Source organism: Cydia fagiglandana, chromosome 7, assembly GCF_963556715.1.
Source record: "Cydia fagiglandana chromosome 7, ilCydFagi1.1, whole genome shotgun sequence".
Taxonomy (NCBI): Eukaryota; Metazoa; Arthropoda; class Insecta; order Lepidoptera; family Tortricidae; genus Cydia; species Cydia fagiglandana.
In genome coordinates, this window is record NC_085938.1 from 3,369,068 (window position 1) to 3,383,700 (window position 14,633).

Consider the following 14,633-nt stretch of genomic DNA (forward strand, 5'->3'; position numbering starts at 1 on the left):
CGTTGTCCATCTTACTTCGCCTTACCTTAATCCTTAAATTTAAATAAATATACTCACCATTATCATCGAGAAGATTTATTTCTCTACTCTCTTCATATCCAGTTTTTAATTTTACATATTCCATTATTAAAATAATCTATTAACTATAATTTATTTATTTAATTTATCAATAAATCAACAGAGAAATTTCGAAATGCCTATTAACATAGTCGCGGTTGCTTTTATACTGAAATTAAACTTGAAATGCTTTCTAGCTCATTAGCTGACTTTTAAGTAGATTGATTAGTGATTTCAGTGGTCGTTCGCCTTTGTATGTTAATTTTATTAACTAACACCTAAAATTGCGCTAGAAAAGGATAGAAGTCGAAATAATGTGCAGTTAAATTTCGAACTTATTATTATGACTTAAGGTTGAAAATTAACTAAATGACTTTGAAATCAGCCGCTGTATTGGAATGCGTTATATTATGCGTAAGGTCAGAAAGTAAATAATTAATTATCTATTGTTATTGTCGCATATGCACGGTAATTACGGGATAAATGGCTATAGATTTTCTAAAACCCTTAAAAAAATTAACTCATACTTTACCGTTCAGGATTTTAAGTTAAATTTGGCATGTAACGAACAAGTAGGTGAGATTTTCGTATGACGTCACTTAATTAAATGCATGGATTCTGCTGTGAGAAGTGATGACGACATCTTAATTATTTATAAATAATAAATCCTTTATTAAAACTACCAACATGAAATAATTTTACAGTCAAAACAACATTCAGATATTAATTAAGTAGGTAAGTACCCAAATCAAAAACATTATTTATATATTTTTCTTATGAGCATTAATTAGTCATCAAACAAACAAACAGTACGAAAATAGTTTTTTATTTTATTTTAAGTAACACAAAAAAATAAGTATAAGTATTATATTTTCAAGATCACAGTTTCACTCACACAGTCATGTATGTTTTTTTTTTCAAAATGTAGCTCTGCTCCCCCGTACCGTACAAAACGAAACCAACAAAATAGTAATAGTTTAGGGATACCAGGATACCTACCTGTTAAATGTTTCTCCCTTATTTATCCCTTGGTGCACCTCTCCCGGAATGACCCTATTATACTAACATAAATAAACATAAATTGTCTGACTGTGAAATGAATTACATACTTTCTACAATGCTAGTTAATTAATATGTACTAATCAGAAAATAATCGTAGAGATTATCTTGTCTACAACGGTTTTTTTTTTTTGCACTACGCCACAGAATAAATAATAGTACTAGGTACAGAAGACTCACTCTCTAACAAAACGCGTCTGTTACGATCAGCACAGATATGGCCGCTAGGTGGCGACAGCGCCACGCGCGGCTTATGGCAAACCCCAAAATTGGTGTGGAACGGATGTACTTTTAGCTACCTGTAGCAAAGCGACGAAATCGCGGAGTGAGCCACGCCTGACTACGCCAAAAATTTGGATTGGAACCAAATGTACAAAGAACCGGCCAAGACCATCTCGGGCCATGCTCAGTGTAGGAGTACCAGGAGTCCGTAGTTAGAGTTACCCGTCCGTTACAGTAGGTTGCCTAAAATTCAATACATATTAGCAACATGTTCTTTCGGATCGATCATTTCCGAAAATCTAATCAATTTACCAAAAATGACTGTTAAAAACCCTGTAATCGTTTCGAAAGACCTATCTAGCGACATCCCACACCACAGGGTTGAATAAGTAACATACATTCATAATTCATAATTTATTTATTTGCGTAAGACAGTACATGCAGACACAGACACATTATTTTATGCATACATTACATTACATACATTACATTACATAGTATTAGGCATACATTATTTGGGGCATTATCTATGAAAAGGGACCTTATTGTCGATGGCGCTTACGCCGCACAGCGTCGCGCGGCATTGTATTTATATCGGAGCATCGTTAATAATGGCGTAAGCGCCATCGACAATAAGGTCCCTTTTCATAGATAACGTCACATTTTATGTATAATTTTAGTAAGTGCCTATACAAAAAATGTTAACCATCCTGGTGAAGTTGTTTGCTATTTACTATCGTGAAGGCACTTTAAGAGTAGAACTGGTGGCAGAGGAAAGGTGGCGTTCAAACCAGAACTTGCTCGGAGGTTGTCAGTGACGGATTTCCCTAAGGCCCAGTAGGCCCGGGCCTAGAGCGGCAAGACATGTGGGCGGCAGCAAGGCGGCAATGTATGACGGGTGGTGAGAAAGGGGCGGCTAGTAATTACTACAGGGCCTGGCCTCAGCGGCCAGGACTGGAGGTTGTGAATTCGAATCAAGCCCCGGCTCGTCTTTTCTGTAGAATCATTTATATTGCTTAAGTATATAAGAAATACATATTAATATACACCGTGTTTTTATTGAATTCCGTTAACTTCGGGGTATGGTTAAGTACGTTTAAGTCCCACTTGCACCATCCCACTAACCCGGGGTTAACAGGTTAAACCTGGAGTTACCATGGTTACCGGTACAATTTGACACTGGGTTGACGGTTATACCGCTTAACCCCGGGTTAGCGGGATGGTGCAAGTGGACCTAAGAGAACTTAATGGCATAGTTAATTTTCAAAAAAAATATCTATTTTTTGGTAAAAAAAAATATTAAGTTTAAAAAGTAATATAAACCATATTTATTTATTTAATACAAATCAAAGTCAATCTTAAAATCTACTTAAATAATTTACATGCAATTTCCTAACTTAAAATCTAAACATATTACTAATATACTATCCCCTACATACTATACTACATACTATACTATATAAGTATATCTATTACTTTAAAAGTAATTAAATGTAGCATAATAATATATCGTTGTTGTAACACGGGCATTACGTTTTGGTTGAGCAAAACAATTGAAATCTGTGACATATCAATGTCATTTCGAACATCGATTGACCGAGATTGTACTTAAGTTTAGTTTAGTAGCAAATGTATGAACTCATTCTAAACACTAATCAATATGTAAACCGGCCCTAAGGCAATAAGTGTACACGCTTGTAGAGGCCTTATAGGAAAAAAATAAATTATTGTGTAGGTATCTCCGAAATGGAGTTAATTAGAATATCGGTGTCTTTGCGAAAGTTACTTGATTTAAGATCAGGGATGCACCCTTGAAATTAACGGAATTAAAAAAAAACACGGTGTATATTATACTTGTTTCTACCTACTTCATTCTTACTTATATCATCATTTCGGTGAGGAAAAAATACAAGTATCTTTGCAAATTGAATAGTCTTTTTTATGATTTAGGAGGCAAACGAGCAGACGAATCTCCTGATAGTAAGCGAATACTATTGCTCTTGGACGCTACGGTTTTGTGTTGTTATGGTTAGGTACATAAGTACATACACCATAAACCCGTTACAAATACGCCGACTCTGGGCCCGATTCGGATTTTGAAATAGAAATCTATTAGACATATTTTAGACATCACCAAGATACGATAACGATATGTTTAAGATCTAACCTGTCAAATTTGACATTTGCGCGATTCTGGGGATATACTTGAACGATTTTCACAGGATATGACTTAGAGATCCAATTCACATCTAATTGATATCTTACTCTATCTAACGTAAAAGTGACATTGGTTGCCCGAATTGCGCTGCAAAAGAGAACTAGTTGATATCTAAACTATAACGTATCTAGAATGGATCTAGTACGTGTCGTCTCTTGTGAATATCTTGAAGTTCGAATACGGCAGTCTTAAAAGTCCACAGCAAGCTCGTTTCTGCATACAAACGTAGTTCCATTCTCATTTTCAAAACGACTAGCTAGATTGCTCTGAAACAATAGGTATACCTAGTCCTGTAATTAGTTTATGTAGCTTTCAGATAGGTACCAAAGTAAAAAAAAACAGCGAATTTAAGTTTTTCATACAGAACTTTGTTTTGCTCTATTTCGTTTGTTTTATAAACTGGAGCTATATACAGTGTGGAAAGATAAGTCGGGCCCTGGAGGGAAACTACCTTAAATCCTTAAGCTGGCTCATTTTACTTAAAGGAGACATTCCTTTATTTTAAAAAACAACAAAACTGCATTCAAAGATTTTCTAAAACTCGCTTGCCTCGGCCGGTACTCGAACCGACTAAAAATTCCAAAAAATAAAAACTCGCAATTTTATTGTACTAGTCGATACAGTTAATGTCAATGATAACATTTCTCCAAGAAACATTAGGTCTTACACTCGTCTGTCGTACAAAAAATTCATAAAATCTAATATTTAGTACTCAAGATTTATTTAGACAAGCCAAATTGAAGAAAAAAAGAAAAATTCTTTGAATGCAGTTTTGTTTCTTTTTAAAAATGAAGGAATGTCTCCTTTAAGCAAAATGAGCCAGCTTAAGGATTTAAGGTAGTTTCCCTCCAGGGCCCGACTTATCTTTCCACCCTGTATATAAACCAATTACACGACTAAATGTTATTAGATATACCTCATGTCATTGTATGTGCAAAGTTTCAGTACAATCCAACACGTAGTTTATTTATTCATTGTTAAATTTTACTGCACATAAAAAAGAGTACAACGGGCGGACTTAAATAATGCCGCTATAGGCATTCTCTACCAGTCAACCATAGGGCAAAACAGAATAGATTCAAATGAGAACGAAGCTCCGTTTGTATGGGAAGGTGAAATTCGGCCGAGCTGGCTGGGAACTCTTAACAATTTGATACGGACATGTAACATCTTATGAAACAGGTAAACTGCAGAGATTTCGTTTCAAACTGGCTTCTCAGAAGCCATGAATAAAGGGCAAGTATTGTTTTTATTGAGGTATTTCATCATTATTCTATGTAGTATATACTTACATTTTCATCACAACTTTAGGTACGGCGTACTTAATAGAAGTCATTCAATGGAGGAGTATAGTTGAATGAATTAAGTGAATCCCACGAATACAACGGTTTTACTGTTTTTAGGGTTCCGTACCCAAAGGGTAAAAACGGGACGCTATTACTAAGACTACACTGTCTGTCCGTATGTCTGTCACTTGGCTGTATCTCATGAACCCAGTTGAAATTTTCACAGATGATGTATTTCTGTCACCGCTATAACAACAAATACTAAAAAGTACGGAACCCTCGGTGGGCGAGTCTAACTCGCACTTGTCCGGTTTTTTTAAATGAAAGCTGGTGCAAAAGAAAATTTATTAGACTTCTAATTTTAGTAATTCATTTATCATTCGTGAGATTATATATTTTTAAATGTCTAGTTTATTAAATTATTATGAAAATATTAGAGGTAAAAAATGTATGTAATAGGTAAGTGACAATATTTATTAATCTTTTAGGTGTCCTAAATAGGAAACAGGAATATAGAATAAATAAAACAAACTTTGATATATTTAGGTAAAGTCGACTTCAAAGATAGGCGAAAAAGTAAACATATCTTTGACGTCGATTGTATAAACCTAACGTTTATGCGACAGTCATGTCCATTTAAAAAATTTCAATGTCAAATATATTATCACCTATATAAAAGCCAAAAACTTGTTTTTTTTATTTCGCAAATAGTTAAACGACCTTGCATCCACCTGTATCAATGGTTTGCCTATTTCACAAATCAGCGGGTCACACCTCTCTCAAACCAGGTCAAGTTTACACTCTACACGGATTGTCACGTAATCTTAATGACTTGGCAGTTTTTTTCGCGACGCCTTCGCTGATTTAAGCTATGATAACCTGATGCCACTTGGAAACAATAGGCTGTAAGTTTCATACATATGTGACGTTCCACGGCAAAAGGTACCTTATGGCGGCTGGCGCTTACGTCGCATAGCGCCGCAATAATATTGGAGCGGTGTTAATAATAGCGTAAGCGCCGACCGCCATAAGGTACCTTTACCCGTGGGATGTCACATATAACATGTACATTTGACATTTTGCTTTTCAATATGTAATTGGTCAAAACAATTATGGATGTTTAAGTTCTTATTTACGATATGTCTAGTTAAGATCGTAATTATTTTCAATTTGTCCAGAATTTATTGTAGTATTTTGGAGACTTTTCCTGATCGTAAAGAGGCGATGAAATTATGCTGACGGGGAAATTAATAAAGATCTTTAAATGTCAAGTTTTTACATTTCTCGACCGTTCGAGCCTTATCGGACAGGATAGAGGTCGATCGTGTTTTATCAGTACATTACAGAATATTTATTGTGAAGGAAATACTATTTATTTATTTGTTTAAGCTCAATTGCAAAATACCTCTCTTCTTCCTCACGTTATCCTGACATTTTGCCACGGCTCACATAGGAGCTTGGGGTCCGCTAAACAACTAATCCCATGATTTGACGTAGGCACTAGTTTTTACGAAAGCGTCTGCCATCTGACCTTCCAACCCAGAGGGGAAACTAAGCCTTATTGGGATTTCTCCAGTTTCTTCACGATGTTTTCCTTCACCGAAAAGCTACTAGTAAATATCAAATGATATTTCGTACATAAGTTCCGAAAAACTTATTGGTACGAACCGGGGTTAGAACCCGCGACCTCCGGATTGCAAGTCGCACGCTCTTACCGCTAGGCCACCAGCGCTTTCAATCGCTAAATACCTAAGTATGAAAAGTAAGGAAAACCAATTGGTAACTACAAGCTACCACAAATAAGTGCTAGAAAATGTATTTTATACAATAGGTATATTAAGATTACAATTTTTTTTACAAATACGTAATGTAGGTTAAATGAATTAGCACAATAAATCTCGAATTCACAAAGGGCCGAATTATAAGTTACATTAAAATGATATCTCTAAACCAGACTCTCCGAATCAAAATATAATCACTAGGCACACCTTATAAAACCAAGTCCCCCGTTGCGTCTGTCTATTTGTATGTTGGCGATAAACTCAAAAACTACTGAACGTATTTTCATGCGGTTTGCACTTCTGCCGCCCTAAGCTAATTTTTAATTACAACCGCTAAAAGGCGTTTTAGAATTAAATAAATGACAGAGTATGTGCAGGAATTAATACACTCGTATTAATTTTATTGCTAATGTAGACTACATAATTCGCTAACGTATTACCGTGCGATGAAATTCCATGCCTATTGATAACAAACTAACATAAATATTAGAGATGCCACGAATTCGGTAAAACATTATGTATTTTTTGAGTTACGTGTACGCAAAAACTGGTCACCTACAAAGATAAATGTTTGCTAAGATTTAAGTCAGCAGCAAGCTGGGTTCTCCATACAACTGTAGTTACGCTCTCATTTTAAAACGATTAGCTAGATTGCTCTAAAACTTTGTACTCAGTAAAGGATAAGGTATATCTATGCCTGTAATTAATGTGTAGCTTCAGATACCATAGAAAAAAATACAGCGAAAATAAGTTTTTCATACAAAACTTATTTTTCCTCTATTTCATTAGTTTTGTTGGAATATAAACTAATTAGGTACTGGCATAGATATACCTCATGTCATTGTATGTGCAATTTAGTACAATCCAACACGTTGTTTTAAAATGAGTACGAATCTCCGTTTTTATGGGAAGTAAAAATTCGGCTGAGCTTACTGCGGACTCTGTTAAGTTTCGTTGCTCATGCTCATTAGACATATATGTAATGACATTAATAGAGTCGAGTAAATCTAGTCTATTATACAAATAAAATCAGAAAGGCCGTACACTAAAAATTTGTTACATATTATGAGGCTATTCCCACTAGTTAGGCATCTACCGCCAAGTTGTTACCAGTGGTAACTACTGGGAATTTATATCCCACTTTTCTTCCCAGTAGCTACCACCAACTCAGTTTTGTGGTAACTACTGGGAACTTCTTTTTCCAGTAGTTACCACTGGTAAAAGGTGGGATTTTTCCTAGTAGTTACCACCAACATTTTTTTACAGTACAGTTTAAATGTTTGTTTATTATATGAACACAAAACACTATACTACCAGGCTATTATTAAAATAACAAGATCCAGCGATTACTTTTTGGATTATAATCTTAATTACCATACAAAATTAACACATAGATCGGGTTTTTCCCACTAATTACCATCAAGTTGTTACCAGTGGTAACTAATGAGATTTGTTTCCGAGTAGTTACCACTGGTAAAAGGTTGGATTTTATTCCTAGTAGTTACCACCAACATTTTGTTACAGTTCAATAGTAATAAAAACAGTATAAGTAGAATACTATAAATATAGAGGCTTTATTGAACCCTAACAAGATTGTAGTGGTAACTACTCCCATTAGTTACCACTGGTAACAACTTGATCGTAACTAGTAATAACCCAATTTATATGTTAATTTTGTATGGTAATTGAGATTATAATCCAAAAAATAATTGCTGGATCTCGTTTTTTTAATAATAGCCTACTAGTATGGCGTTTTTTGTTCGTATATAAATAAACATTTAAACTACGTGACTGTTTTTATTCCCATTTCTTCCATAAATACTAATCTATAAAACCGTATATTCGGTGTTTTTGTTGGTATACGTTTTTTTACACTAGCACGCTAGTCGAAAATCTGGTCAAATTCATAATTTTTCCTAGTATACTAACCAAAAAGGCCGAATAGCTGCTATAGGGTCTTTTAACTTAGGATCTCAAGTGCGAATTATTCATTGGTACTAAGCAAAAAGGCAGCATGTGACATATACGGCGTTTTTACCTAGTTTCTACTTCGGAACTAAGTTAGAACGCCGCATAACGCATGTTTACCGCCTTCTTGACTAGTACGACCTACTCATTTTTAAGCTTAATACTAATTTATAGTGTTTTTTATAAAATAAAAAAAACTGAGCTGTTTAGAAACATACTATAAATACCTAAAATAAGTACATATATATATACCTACCGCATACAAAAAGAAAAAATTGAAAAAGTTTTACCGTTTCGTAGAAATTCAAGAAAGATGTTTGGGTTGGTTTTTTGCGATTATCTCGAAACTAGCTTTTGTCGAAAAACTGCCTTTTAGACTAGGACGGCAGACTTGTCGATAGTATGATTCTTGAGGAAGGTTTAAGTGTATATAAACTACCGTTTCGGTACTTAATACACTGACAGAAAGCTCTGCCTAATTCGTTCAAATAACAAAATAGACCTTAAGATATGAAGCATTAAATGTTTTAGAGATCATCAAAAAATATTTTCGAAGTTCAATCTCTTAGGGTGAAAAATGGGGCACAAATTCGACGTACATACGACTTTTACTTATACATATGTAAACTTCCGTCTCCAGATCCATTTAAATATTTACCTGTGTTTTATTTGTTGCCCTTCGGTCCTTCCTGATGTCTCGACAGCCGTCATCCAAGCCCTGACATACACGCATGATAAAATCACTTCGCAAATGTCAGCAAGCAGAATTGCGACACAATTGACGGTTATGGCGAGCATCTCGAGATAATAAGTCGTTATTTGTTTTACAGTCGCCATCAGATATATCGGAGCGGCCAAGGTGCTCACAAATATCTGAACACGCCTCTATTGTCAGGGAGTTAGAGCGCATGCTCAGATATTGTGAACACCTTGCCCGCTCCGATATATCTGATGGCGACTGTACAAGGGAGCAAAGTTGTTGTTTAAAGCATGACTTATGTTAGACCGGGCCGTGTCCGGGCTGGAGCTTCCGGAGCTTACTTTTCTATGACATGACAGGTGATCACGTGATGCTTTCCATAGAAAACGATGCGCCGGAAGCTCCGGCCCAGACACAGTCCGGTCTGACATGAGTCATCCTTAACTCCTTCTGGTACCCAAGTAAGTGACACATTCCAAAATTGAAAGTAGGTATTTATTAGAGTCTGTGCGGAAATAGAAGATTTGTGGAATGTAAGTTTTTGCATTTTACTTTAGGAGGGTCAATTATATAAAGATCAAAGCCACACGACTCCGCTGGCTTGGTCACCTGGAGAGGATGGGGGAGGATCGTGCTGTGAGAAGGGCGTAGTTATGTGGGGCACCCGGGGGATAAACGTCCGTCTGGGCGCCCCAGATACCGCTGGAGTGACGAAGCCCAAAAACACCTGTCCGCCCTCGGAATACCCAACTGGCGTGAAGTGGCGCAGAATAGGGCAGTATGGCGCTCTCTTGCATGAGGCCAAGATCCTCTTTGGGTCACTGACTGACTGAGCCAGTGACGTATGTATGTATGTACTTTAGGAGGGTGGAAGACGTATGCATCATCAATGATGTAAAATGGGCATTTTACGGCAAACGCTATGCAATGTAGTCAGTACATACATGACAGGTAGATATTTTAATGGGCATTAAAATATCTACCTGTCCTGTCATGTCATGTCTGACTACATTGCATTCTAACTAACATATTCTGTAATGCACATGACTTTTACCTAATGTTAAATAAATGAAATGAAATCTATTAATCTTAATTTACTAAGCCCGTAACATTGCAAGAGCTTCCTCGTAGGTCAGTAGGTATATTTCATACTCAGTTACTAAACACTAGGTCATACCTAATCAATTTCAAGTCTAGCCTAGATATATTCTAGTCTGTTGTATAATAAACAATCTAGCCTAAAAGCAAGTATGACTGGAATTCTTCTTACAGCGTTCCGTATAAAATAAGTTATTAGTATTTGATTCCAAGTAAAATATGTATGAGTATAATAAAAACTATTAAAAAATACCTAATCTAATAATGATGAGCGATCCACCCCGGCTTCGCACGAGTTAACATATTATTAGGTGAAAACCGCATGAAAGTCCGTTCAGTTGTTTTTAAGTTTATCGCGAACATAAAAACACACAAACAGACAGACGCGACGGGGGACTTTGTTTTATAAGGTGTAGTGATTTTCACTAATAAATTTGGTATTACGACGTAATAAATTTACATATAAATTTAAATTTACATGACTATTGTTTAGATATAAGTATATTAAAATCTAGTAATACCAGAATAGTACCTATATCTAGGTTACTTAAGTTGTGAAATTCGTTAGAACTTCCTGCCTCGCTCAGCTAATGGCTCCTCTACACGATGGGCCAACGCCGGCCACTCCAAGGGACGCATTTATGCGTTAGAGGGAGCAGGTGATATTGCTATCTCATTCTACTGCATGGCGTCTCTTGGAGTGGCCGGCGTTGGCCCATCGTGTAGAGGAGCCATAAATTGTGGAATGAACTGTCGCCTGCCGTATTTCCGGACCGATACGACCTTCATACCTTCAAGAGAAGAGCGTACTCTCATCTTAAATGCTGGCAGCGCACTTGTAACCCCCCTAATGGTACGTACCATCAGGTGAGTTGTCTGGTCATTTACCTCATCATCATCATCATCGTCATCTCAGCCTATATACCGCCCCACTGCTGGGCACAGGCCTCCTCTCGAGCGCGAGAGGGCTTGGGCTAATATAGTCCCTACGCTAGCCCAATGCGGATTGGGGACTTCACATACACCTTTGAATTTCTTCGCAGATGTATGCAGGTTTCCTCACGATGTTTACCTTCACCGAAAAGCGACTGGTAAATATCAAATGATATTTCGTACATAAGTTCCGAAAAACTCATTGGTACGAGCCGGGGTTTGAACCCGCGACCTCCGGATTGCAAGTCGCACGCTCTTACCGCTAGGCCACCAGCGCTCGTCATTTACCTCATAAGCCCTATTTAGACGATGCGAGAACTCGCATGCGAGTTTGAGTACATTGCGCAATGTAACTAAAATCGCATGCGAGTTCGCGCGCGGTCTAAATCAGCCCATATCATAAAAAAATTAAAAATTCGAAGGGGCATATCAGTATCCTAAAAGATAAATCAGAATCACAGAACCCTAATAAAAAAATTTCGGACCCAAAATTGCAGAGTTGCAATTCTTTGATCATGTAACGATTTGGGTTACACATCAATAATTATTAGGCTAAACTTTCATGTAACCATTGTGTAAATGTTATGTCTAGCTAAGTCTAGACTACTTTGATTGTAATAGGAAAGAAATAGTTTCAAATTGCGGTCAGTGTCTGGCGTGTGAATTTGGTTATTTGGAAGAATATTAGGATTACCTAACATCGTGAGTATAAAACAACCTTTAGTTGTAATGAAATAAATAAATTATTAACTGAAATAAATGTACACATGTGGGTACTATGAATATGTTCTACTTTAAAAAGAAATTAAAATATTTTCTGAAATAATTTAATTTCTTTTAATAGTAAGTAAATAAATATTAAAGGACAATTTTACAGAAATAAATTTACTACCCGATTCGAACTTTAAGAAACGTCAATTAATAGATCTAGAAACGATATGGATTAGACGTGTCTCATGTCTCAGTGTGACGTTTTTGTTTGAAGAAACTTCACATTTGACACTGTCATATCTAATCCATATCGTTTCCAGACCTATTAATTGACGTTTCTTAAAGTTCAACAACAACTAACAACAAACAACAACAACCGTTTTGAAAAAAATCCAATCACAGAATGAAAAATGTGACCTACAGACGAGAACATCCGGACATACGAAATAATGTTTGCCTAAGCTGAAGCGGAGAACTTCGCTTACGCTCGGCCATTAAACCCCTGATTGTAGAGGTTATTGCTCTATTTAGATAACTCACAGATTACTTATAGCCTATAGATGCAACTTTTCCACATTGCCAATTATAATCTAGGTCGTTTTGCGAATTCTATATACATATGTAATTACCTTCTCACGGTGTAACCTTTCGGAATAAAGAATTAATATTATGTTACTTGGAAAGTCTGACATAAACTGAAACAATCTTTGATTAGACACGTCTATTATATAAGCTCGGAAACTATTTATAGTAACAGCACCAGTCATGGGACATTTAAGAGGAAATTTGGAGTATTTATGATATTTCCCTTATACATGTAAATGGTCTACCGCTTAGCGTGTTAAAAGATGAAAGTCCTATCCGTCTTTCATGTTTTAGGCGTGTTGTATCAACGATACTGCAATTAGTTTCCACATATTTAACAAATTAAAACTATACACTGATTTAAACTTTCACGATTATTAAACATTATCAAACTGCACAACGGGACTTAATCGCGTATTTAAGTTTTAAGATTTACCTCCGACGTTTCGAGGACGGTGTTGTCTTCTCCGAGACCACGGGGACAACGCCGTCCTCGAAACGTCGGAGGTAAATCTTAAAACTTAAATACGCGATTAAGTCCCGTTGTGCAGTTTGATAAAATTAAAACTATGCTTTTTTTCTCCAGTCATGGACACCAAAGTTCCAGTAATGGGCCCCCGGTAATGGACGTGGATCCAGTAATGGGCCCCCTGTAATGGACATTGCTCTATCAGTATAAAATATTGAAATGGGGAATAAATTACGGCAAAATAAAACAATTTTTGGTATAAGCTTTTATCGCTGAATGTATTTTTCTTTCCACAGCCAATTATTATTGTATTAGATCCATCGAGACAATTCTAATATACCCTAACACAATTAGTTAGGGTTTAATGCGATAAAGTTCCCATGGCCACCTTCTGTCTCCATCATCAGATCAGGTCCATGTTATCATAATATTGCATTATCGTCCGATTTGCGTACTTAATTACGTACTTACACAAAATTTCAACTGAATCGGAAATCGAAAAGTGGCTCAAATTCAGCTACCAAGATTGGACCCACACTAACTAACAGGGCAAGTTAAATAAAAGTTTGGAAAAACGATATTAATTTATCCGAAGTCCGAGAATACCTCCTGATTGACATATTTCTTAACTACATTTTATTTTTGTATTGTTTAAACATGAAATTATGGCATAGCAAGCATCATTCTGTCATTTGTCCCATCATAGGAGGTACGCAGTTTTACAGCTCCTATAATGGGATTGGGCCAAATACCACTATTCTTTTACATCTGTGGAGTCACAACATAGTGTGTTGTATACCTTATCTCATGGTAAATGCAATTAACAAAACACATTCTAGTTTTCATCAAGTATTAATTAATTAAAATTTAATAAATTAACTCACCTCTCTTAGCGAAGTTGTTAAGAATTCTTAGTGGTATTTTTTTTCAGTGACACGACAACTTTTAGGTTGACGCCAATTTCTTAAAAAACCACCAAATTTAATAAAACTTCAAACTGAAACAGCTCTAGGACTCTTATTTATGATAATATACAGCCAGTGTTTATAAACTACTTTTAGATACTTATTTTAGAGGATTTAGTTTTTTTGTCCCATTACTGGTTCCACGTCCATTATAGGGTCCACTACTATATATGTATATTATAATATTATATATGCATCCAGACAGATGGGCTAGTGTAGCTACCAAGTGGATGCCAGAAGGAGAACGCGGACGCGGCAGGCCCAGACGGAGATGGCGGGACGACCTGGACACCTTTCTCAGTAACTGGCCAGAGCAGGCGCTATGTCGGGAGTCGTGGAAGACAAGGGGAGAGGCCTTTGCCCAGCAGTGGGGCACCTTAATAGGCTAGCAAAATATTAATATAGGTACACGGTGGCTAAAAACGAACTGCATTCTCGTTGCTAGGGAGGTTTGGGGATTATACTGAGCAACTTTTATTATGCGACCAACCCCAAAAACGCAAAAAAACAATTGGCTGTTCATACATTTTGGCTGGTCCATTTTTATGTGAGGGTATTTTTTTTATGGGAGGATAAAATTT